This window comes from Schistocerca piceifrons, unplaced genomic scaffold, assembly GCF_021461385.2.
Source record: "Schistocerca piceifrons isolate TAMUIC-IGC-003096 unplaced genomic scaffold, iqSchPice1.1 HiC_scaffold_943, whole genome shotgun sequence".
Classification (NCBI taxonomy): domain Eukaryota; kingdom Metazoa; phylum Arthropoda; class Insecta; order Orthoptera; family Acrididae; genus Schistocerca; species Schistocerca piceifrons.
In genome coordinates, this window is record NW_025729216.1 from 2,620,001 (window position 1) to 2,630,000 (window position 10,000).

Consider the following 10,000-nt stretch of genomic DNA (forward strand, 5'->3'; position numbering starts at 1 on the left):
TAGGGCGACACCACATGCAATACCGCCATCTATGCGCATCTGACAACACTACGTCCGCACCACAAAACATACCGCCATCTGTAGGTCTCCCGCAACATGACCTCCTCCAACGACGATACCGCCATCTATGCGACGCCAAGCCGATTAAGACAGCGATGGCGCCACAGTGCCCGCCTTTCGACGCCACCCACAAAGCCTGCAGCCTCTGTCGACCATAGCACCCATTCTCCAGTGGCTCTGCCGCACGAAGCCGTGGACCGGCAATGACTCTACCCGCACCCGTTCGTGGACCACCCCAACCGCCAAACTCGCACCTCCAGCGGATGAACGGCGGACGTTTCCCGCACTCGTAAAGTGCAATCCACCCCTATAACTTGCGTTTCATGAAGAGTTATTTCCAATATGCGACATTCCCGCTGTCCGTATACATGAGCCGCGACCTGTACCACTTACGAGCGAGAGACGCGATCGCGTTGCTCACTGTACGGCGTCCGATACCGAGCCATCAGCATGTCGGTCCCCATGCGCGTTGCACTCGCACTCGCACTCGCACTCGCAGTCGCAAAAACGTGGCGCAAATATATTACGCGGAAGAGTTATAACAGACCGAGCCCCACTGCATGGGGGGAGTCTTTGTCACTAATGTACACAGATGGAACATTTTGGACTGGAACCAGATTACCCGTACACACGGCGCTGATTAGTAATCAATGCAGAGCCATCAAACTACAGAAAATATATACAACTGTCCGTATACATGCTGAAAGAGTCTGCCCACAATGGGAACCACACGTCAGCCAGACACTCTGATCACGCACCACTCTCTGCTTCTAACAGGCGCACATACAATACGTAAGCACCAGCATGGAACAACATCCAGTGCATCCTCTCCGCCACATTACACAATCCACACTATCACAACCAGACCAGGAGGTCCATGCGGAAAATAGAATATCCCACCCTTTCGACATCCACCATTGCGCAGATAAGGCACCAACACCCACACATGTCCTATACAACGGTGCACCCAACATCACAATAGTACCTCCTGTCACAGCGCACAAACAATGACATGACTCAAAGACACAGGTGTGACACAAGCATAGAATTGGAGCGCCGCCTCTAATAAGCCAAAGGTGCATCCTGACGTGACAAATCTGATCATGTCACAAGCATTCACTTACTATAATCACTATCAACGAACCTGCCGCCCCCGCCCCCCCCCCCCCTACACCTTTCCTTACAACAACGTGTAACCGAACCTAACCTATGTTGTACCTTAACCTAACCTATGTTGTACCTTAACCTAACCTATGTTGTACCTTAACCTAACCTATGTTGTACCTTAACCTAACCTATGTTGTACCTTAACCTAACCTATGTTGTACCTTAACCTAACCTATGTTGTACCTTAACCTAACCTATGTTGTACCTTAACCTAACCTATGTTGTACCTTAACCTAACCTATGTTGTACCTTAACCTAACCTATGTTGTACCTTAACCTAACCTATGTTGTACCTTAACCTAACCTATGTTGTACCTTAACCTAACCCATGTTGTACCTTAACCTAACCCATGTTGTACCTTAACCTAACCCATGTTGTACCTTAACCTAACCCATGTTGTACCTTAACCTAACCCATGTTGTGCCTTAACCTAACCCATGTTGTGCCTTAACCTAACCCATGTTGTGCCTTAACCTAACCCATGTTGTGCCTTAACCTAACCCATGTTGTGCCTTAACCTAACCCATGTTGTGCCTTAACCTAACCCATGTTGTGCCTTAACCTAACCCATGTTGTGCCTTAACCTAACCCATGTTGTGCCTTAACCTAACCCATGTTGTGCCTTAACCTAACCCATGTTGTGCCTTAACGTAACCCACGTTGTGCCTTAACGTAACCCACGTTGTCCGCTAACGTAACCCACGTTGTCCGCTAACGTAACCCACGTTGTCCGCTAACGTAACCCAGGTTGTCCGCTAACGTAACCCACGTTGTCCGCTAACGTAACCCACGTTGTCCGCTAACGTAACCCACGTTGTCCGCTAACGTAACCCACGTTGTCCGCTAACGTAACCCACGTTGTCCGCTAACGTAACCCACGTTGTCGCCTAAACCTGCTCTGTAATTGTTATACGACTCGTTCAATTAGTGTAGTGTTGCCCACCCGCAACCCTCGCAATATAGTTCGCTACTCGCACTGCCCGCTCCCCTGTGTATCGCTTCATGTTAAACACCTTGCAAGTCTTGCTGACTTTCCACATGCTCCTGCTGTACACTGTAATGTGGATGGCAGCAGGACGTACATGCCGCGCCCCCCCCCCCCCCCACACCTCCCCACGTCCCCACCTTGCCCCCTGCCTTCGCAAGCTGGTTGGTGAGAAGTTTGCATGTTCAATGCCCTTCGCATGCGACGTACTCGGGCTACGTTGTGGTGCGGCCTGTGTCAACTGTCCGCTGATGTCGTACGCGTAAACCACAATCTGTACTGCACATTCGTCCTTATGTACTGAATGATACATCGTGGCACATGTGTGACCGTACAACGACTGCGCCCAAAAACGGCGGACCATACAGTGCAAATATTGTGCACGCAGCTACGTGTCGTCTCCCTATGACAGCTGGATTGCAGTGTGGTACGCCATAGAGACGTGTGGGAGGAACGGACGCCGTGGATGGCGATCAGCATGAGCTGTCTGTTGATGTATTCGGACCTAGTCGTCTCTCCTCACACACCGTGATAGCATGGTGCACCGCGTTCCATATCTGCGACATGCTACAGAGGCCGGTTGACAGTCGTTCGAGCAATGGACATCGCATACGTACGGGGGCCACCTTCCACGTATTGTCTAGGCGTGCACATTTTGTTGCGTGTATGTGGGCAGACGTAGTGTGGTGTGACACCTGACACAGGCATGCAATAATCGTGGAAGTTGCAAATGGCGATGGACGCATACGTTTTCTGGTGAAGTTACGCAAATGAACAAATGGTAACCCGTTGTGGTGCGGTTGTTCTCGCTAGGGGTGAATCGGTGATGGCGACGGTAGGTTGAGGTACTAACCGGTTGTTCCAGCGATACCCACCATGCCGACGAAACTGAACGGCATCTGGGTGTGAAGCGATACGCGGCGGTGGCTGGGTGGGACCGTCCCCGGCCGGTGAGGGGGCGCCTCCCGGCGTGCTGGCCGCGCGGTGCGTGGGCGCACGCGCTACAGCCGGCTGGTGGGGGCGGCCAGTGGCAGGCGCGCCGGCCGACGGACGCGGCAGGCGTCGCAGCTGCGCGCCGGCGCACCCTGCGCGCGGCGCCGTGCGGCCAAAGTAGGTCCTCGCGGGCCCGGTGCGAAGCGCGGTGGACATCTTCAGTGTGCTGGTCCGATTGAGGACTGTGTGCGTTGAGGATGCGCCGCCGCCCGGCGCTCGGCGCCGCGACGCCGTCTGCTGCTCGGTCGCCCCAGCGGTTCTCGCTGGTGGTTTGTATCGCAGCTGTGCGGATGTGTTGGCGCGTGCGCTGTGCTGGGAGAGTTCGCTTCGGCACCCAAGTGGGGCTTTTGTCCTTCTGTGGCGCTGGCGTTGGAGCTGCCGGTCACCGTAGGTGGCGCGTGTTGTCTCCCGCCGGCAATGCCACGACAGCACGCTCCCGGGCCTCTGTCGGCAGCGGCAAGCTCAGTTGGGAGCACGGGTGGTCGCACCGAAAGCGTCTACTCGCCTAACTCCGGGCGATTGCGCCTCTCTCGAACCCGACCAAGTACTTGGGACGGCGCTGCGCGCCGCCGGGACCTGAGAGGGTTTCGAGGTGTATTGTGCAGGGGAGCTCAGCCTCCTCCTGTTTGCAGAATGATTGAGCGGACGCTTGCGTGTTCGCGCGGGCCCCCGGGACACACTCCCGGGCGGCCGGCTGCTCAGCTCTAGTTGACGCAGCTCCCTGGTTGATCCTGCCAGTAGTCATATGCTTGTCTCAAAGATTAAGCCATGCATGTCTCAGTACAAGCCGCATTAAGGTGAAACCGCGAATGGCTCATTAAATCAGTTATGGTTCCTTAGATCGTACCCACGTTACTTGGATAACTGTGGTAATTCTAGAGCTAATACATGCAAACAGAGTCCCGAGTCTGGCGTGAGGTCAGTCGCTTGACGGCGCGTTTTGGCGCGGGCCCGCCCGTTGCCGGCGCGCCGTAAGGCACGGAGGCTCGCACTGGGGCGTATCGCTTTCCAGTCGGGCGTGCCGCGGCAGTCCTCACTCGGGGAAGTGAAGCGTCTCTTACAGCCTCTCCTTCCCAAGTAGCTCTTTCCGCCTTCCCGTGGTGCCAGACGTCAAGCTCGGCATTCTGCCTTGCGTCAAAAGGGAGAGCTGCGACCCAACCCGATGCGAAAGCGAAGGGTGCGTGGCACAGGGGGAGCTGTGTCGAGGGACCGAACACCAGTCCCTTTCTGTTCGCAGGGCACAGACCAGCAGGTGCTCTGCATGCCGGCGACCTCGTTTGTCGGCGTGGGATCACGGCGCGAGTCGGCAAGGGTGCTTCGCCGCGCCCCTGGGTAACCGGGGCGTGTTCTGCCAAACCCAGGTGGTGGTGACATCGCCTGGGCCAGGTTAGATGGGCCCAGACCGCCGAACGACTGGGGGACCGACCCACCACCTGAGTAGGAGTGGGTCCTCGGCCTTCAGGTGGAAACTCGGGCTAGTAGGCGGCGAAGGGCGAGGGGTGCATCCGCCTCTCCGGAGTGCGGGGTGCACTTGCCGAGGAGCGTCGGGTGAAATCGTCGACGACGAGGCCTTCGATGGGGACCAGTGCGCTGGCAACGGCGCGTTGAACCCTGCAGCTCTGGAGTGCCCTTGACCTAGGGGCGAGGTCGGTGGGCGAGCTGCAATAGTCCCCCCCCATGCCAGAGGAGCCGGTCCGGGGCAAGAGACGGGCTCCCACCTTATTTTCACTCGTTAACAATATGGCTACACCTGAGACGAGTGAATCGAGTGCGCTTAAGCGAGCATCTGCGATGCTTGATCCCTCTCCACAAGACGAGATGGGACTAGCAGAGGATGAAACTGTTACGCAACGACATGCACGTGTTACGCTGCTCTTGGAGCAGAATATTAAGAACGGCAAGATAAGTCAGGCGGCTTTGTCCACTATAAAGAACGAGCTGGCTGCATGGGCCATCGCCCACGCCAAGCTCGAAGGCCGCGTAGAGGAGCTAGAAAAAGAAAATGAACGTTTGAGGAGGCAACCAACAAAAACCTGGGCTGGAGTGGTTGCGCAAGCACCGCCAAAGCCCCAAACCACAAAAGAAACGATCGCCAAGATGACCAAGCGGTCAGATACGGCGGTCTTTCTCAGAACCCTACCAGGCGAAGACACAAGCGTAAAAAAGATACAAGAACTGCTGACTAAAAGTGTTGACCCAGTAAAAGACAAAATACGAATAAATAAAGTAAAACCCAGTAGAAACTCGGTAATTGTGGAAGTGGCCACAGACGAGGACAAAGAAAAATTGTTAAAACATCCTAAACTGAACTCGGTGGTAAAGTGTGAACCGCCAAGAAAAAGAAACCCACTGGTCATTCTATACGATGTACCAGCAACAATAACGAATGAAGAATTACACCAAAGTATAAAGGATCAAAATTTCGATCACATGAATGAGAATGAATTTAAGGATTCTTTTAAGCTAAGATTCAAAACGGGACCTCGGGATCGTGATGTCGTGCATCACGTCGCTGAGGTCACAGCACCAATGTGGAAACAAATCATAACAATGGGCAGACTGTACATTGGCTTTCATGCCATCAATATTAGAGACTACCTTGTGGTACCTCGTTGCCACAATTGCGGAGACTTGGACCATGTTCTAAGGCACTGCACCAGGGGGTCGGCTTGCTCCAGGTGCGGCGAAGATGGACACACACGCAAAGAATGCAAAGCTGCAAGCGTGTGCATTCCCTGCAAAAGGCGTGGGAAGAGAAACTGTGGAGCCTCAGGACGAAATTGCCCTACATACCGCATGTTAGAGCAAAGACTAATATCAAGAACGGACTATGGCTGAGTACGTACAACAAAACAGGATGCCAAAGCGAAAGTCCCCTAGCAAAAGGAGGAGGGACGCCATTAGGGCAAGCAGATTCAAAGAGTTTATAAAGTCTCTTTCGAGGGATCCGGTACCAGAAACAGTCGACAAAGGCATTCAAACAGATCCACCAAAAATAGATAAATGCATACAGACAGAAACCATCCCTATGGCTACTCCCTCCTCTCTCAGCAGGGGAGTAAAGCCGACTATACACCTGCAACGGCAAAAGCATCCTGTGCCTGAGGTCTCAGCAAATATAGATAATCAAAAAGAACAAAAGCCTGTACAAGAGAACACCATAACTAGTTCGGTAGAAACCCCAGTGGTAAGACTACCGCCAATAGACCCAGTTCGGATATATCCGAACCTAGAATTCACCATGCAACTGGCGAGATTAGAGCAGCCGGCTACCCTGACCACTGCCTTACGACATGTGGTCCGCGTGGGGCACGAATACGGAAGAAGAGTCACCTTCTCGGTAATGGAGGCTGTAGACAGGATACAGCTAAAGTCAGTGAATCTCCCCACTGACTTCGGAGCCCTGCGAGACTTACTAAAGAAAGTTTTCGAAAGACGAGGAGAAAAGTTTGACCTAAACGACATATACGAACAGTCAGTGTTGGCAAATGGACGTCTTACGTATGACTGGAACAAGACTTGGCCAAACGATCACATACATACATACTTTCCATAGATGACAAAAATTACAATTGGCCAACTTAACACACACAACAGTCGACTCGTAATGCAGGAGCTCCGAAAGGAAGTGGAGGAGAGGAGGCTCGATGTGCTCTGTCTACAAGAGCCGTACTCCCTGGATGGAAGAATCACATTCACAGCCGCGACGTGGCAAGTAATCAGCCAAGGAGACAATCCGAAAGCGGCAATAATCATCACGAACAAAGCCCTGAAAGTGACTATACTATCACAATTTAATAACAGTCACTGCAATGTCGTGGAGCTGCTATCTCCTAATGAAACAGTCATATTAATTAACATGTACTTTCAGTACGGAGATAATATTGAAGTACATCTTGACCATCTGGCAGCAGTAACCACGGCACTGCAGGGACGAAGAATCATAATCACGGCTGATGTCAATGCAAAATCCCCCCTATGGCACAGCGGCACAAGGGACACCAATGGAGAAAAAGTAGAAGATTACATCATGGCATCACAGCTAGTGATAGCCAACAAACCTGGTAATCCTCCAACCTATGCGGCGGGAGGAGGACCAGGCACGAATATTGACATAACTTTAGCAACCCCTAATGCAATCAATACGATACAGGAGTGGAAAGTGGAGGAAAACGCCACTACAAGTGACCACAATTTAATTACTTTCATTATAGGTGGAAAAGAGTCCTGCTGGGCCATGGGGTGGGAGATGCAGTTTAATTACAGAAGGGCTAATTGGGAACGACTAGCCAGGGAGTGCGTCATTCCTGCCTTACCAGAGGGTGAAGCAGACTTTGACATAGACGTAAATGACCGAGCAGAAGAACTGACCAACGCAATAACGAACGCGGTGAAAGCTGCCGTACCGACCAGGAGGAAGGCTATTGCAGTCTCTCCATCGCCATGGTCGCCCGAACTAGAAACTATGCGCCAGTCTGTTAGGAGGCTGAGAAGGTACTACCAGCGCAGTGTCGTCTGGCTGGAACGGCAAAGATGGCTGATACAATATCGGGAGGCTAAACGTCTTTTTCAGAAAGAACTCCAGGATGTTAGGATAAAAAGCTGGGAAAACTTCGTCCAGAGCCAATTGGCACAGGACCCCTGGGGTACACCGTACAAACTAGTTCGAGAGAAGATCCGCTCTCCACTAGAATTGTCAACAGTTAGGCACGGGGACAGGATGACGGAGTCTTGGCAGGAAACTGCTGAGGTCCTCCTCCAGTCCCTGTTGCCTGACGATAGTGCGGATGGAGAATCCGACCAGCAACAACAATTAAGACATGAAGACCAAAATGAGTACATCAATAATACGGCAGTCTACCCTTTCTCGGAGGAAGAGGTAGCTGCCCATATAAAAGCACTTAAAAGGGGAAAAGCTCCCGGGCCAGACGGCATTGTGGCTGAGGTGGTGCAGTTCCTGGCCCCCCAGCTAACTGCACCACTCACTCACCTATACAATGAGTGTCTGATACGGCAAAAAATTCCTAGGGTGTGGAAATCAGCAAACGTAGTCATTATTCGGAAAGGGTTAGATAAAGATCCTACAAATGTAAAATCTTATAGACCTATTTGCTTAATCAACATACTAGGGAAAATATTAGAGAAGTTACTAGCTGACAGACTGGCTGCACATAGAGTGCTGCGTGGGGTGAGCGACAGACAGTTCGGCTTCAGGCCTGGGCGATCGACATCTGATGCGATCGCCCTGGCTGCTGAGGTCTGTGGCTCTACCCCGCATAAGTACGTGGTGGGCATTATGGTTGACATCAGTGGCGCCTTCGACAACCTGTGGTGGCCTTCGCTCTTCTCCTGCTTGCGGGAGAAGGAGTGTCCAGGGCCGCTATATGGATGCCTGAGGAGCTATTGTGAAGAACGGGAGGTCTGGCTATCATCCTCTAGCAAGAGAATTGGAAAAGTTATAACAAAGGGATGTCCTCAGGGTTCCGTACTCGGGCCCCTGTTCTGGGACATCCATATGGAGCCTTTATTGGACACCCTACAACAAAGTGAGGAAGTGCTAGAGGTGATAGCGTATGCAGATGACCTCCTCCTGCTGGTCGGCGGCCGAAGCCGCGAAGACATTGAACCTAAAATAGAGACTGCCTTAAATAAACTACAGCTATGGTGTCAAAACACCAAAATGACGGTGTCGCCAAGTAAGTCCACCTACTTGCTATTAAAGGGACAATTACTATGTAACCCGACCGTACGTATCAACCGCTCGCCGGTTCTTCGGAGACGTGACGCACGTTACTTGGGCATCATCATTGATGAGAGGTGGAATTTTGGGAAACACATTGAAACCGTGACCCAGAAAGCTATTCAAACACTGAATAACCTCATATCCATAGGACACAGGAGATTTCATCTACCACCTCACCTTATAAAACTTTATCACAATAGTATACTAACATCGATAGTGGGTTACGGCTCGGGGGTCTGGGCACACAGGCTCACGAGGGTGGTGCCCGCCATGACAGTGAGAAGGGTTCAAAGAAACATGATTCTAAGATCGGTAGGTGCTTATCGTACAACACCTGGAGGAGCATTAACAGTTATAATGGGGCTTTGCCCCCTGGATATTAAAATCAGGGAGCAAGCTGCATGGTTCTGGAGTAAAAAGGGAAACATAACAAAAATAGAGGAAATCTTAGGTATCAGGGCTGGGGATAAGGGCGAGATTAGGAAAAGAGGAGTACAACTATGGCAAGAACTATGGGATACTGATGAAACAGGGCGCAGGACACATGAATTGTTACCAAGTATTACAGAACGGCTGAAAATGAAATACTTCGAACCAACCAGAGGGCTAATCCATTTTCTCACTGGACATGGACCTTATCCGGCATACTTATGCCGGTTTGGGAAAAGGGCGACACCCGCGTGTGAATGTGGTGAACCGGAGGGCACTCCCGATCATGTGATTTACGAGTGCCCTCTCTTCAATGATGTTGCCTCTACACTACGAGACCAACTACCTGACTATGACACTTATAACCTAATTAGACATGAAGATACCTTCCAAATGATAAATAAACTTGCCAACGAGGTATCACAAAAGGTGCTAAGAGAATACATGAGGGAACTAGACTAAATAGCACAAATTGCGACTAATACGCCCTACTCCCATTCCGCCTGCGCGTGGATAGGCCGACTCTTAGTCTGGAATCCGCCACGCGCGGGAATAGGGGGGGTGGGGAATAGGAATTACCCGGAATTGACATTACACTGGAAATGACGTAGGTTAAAATTAG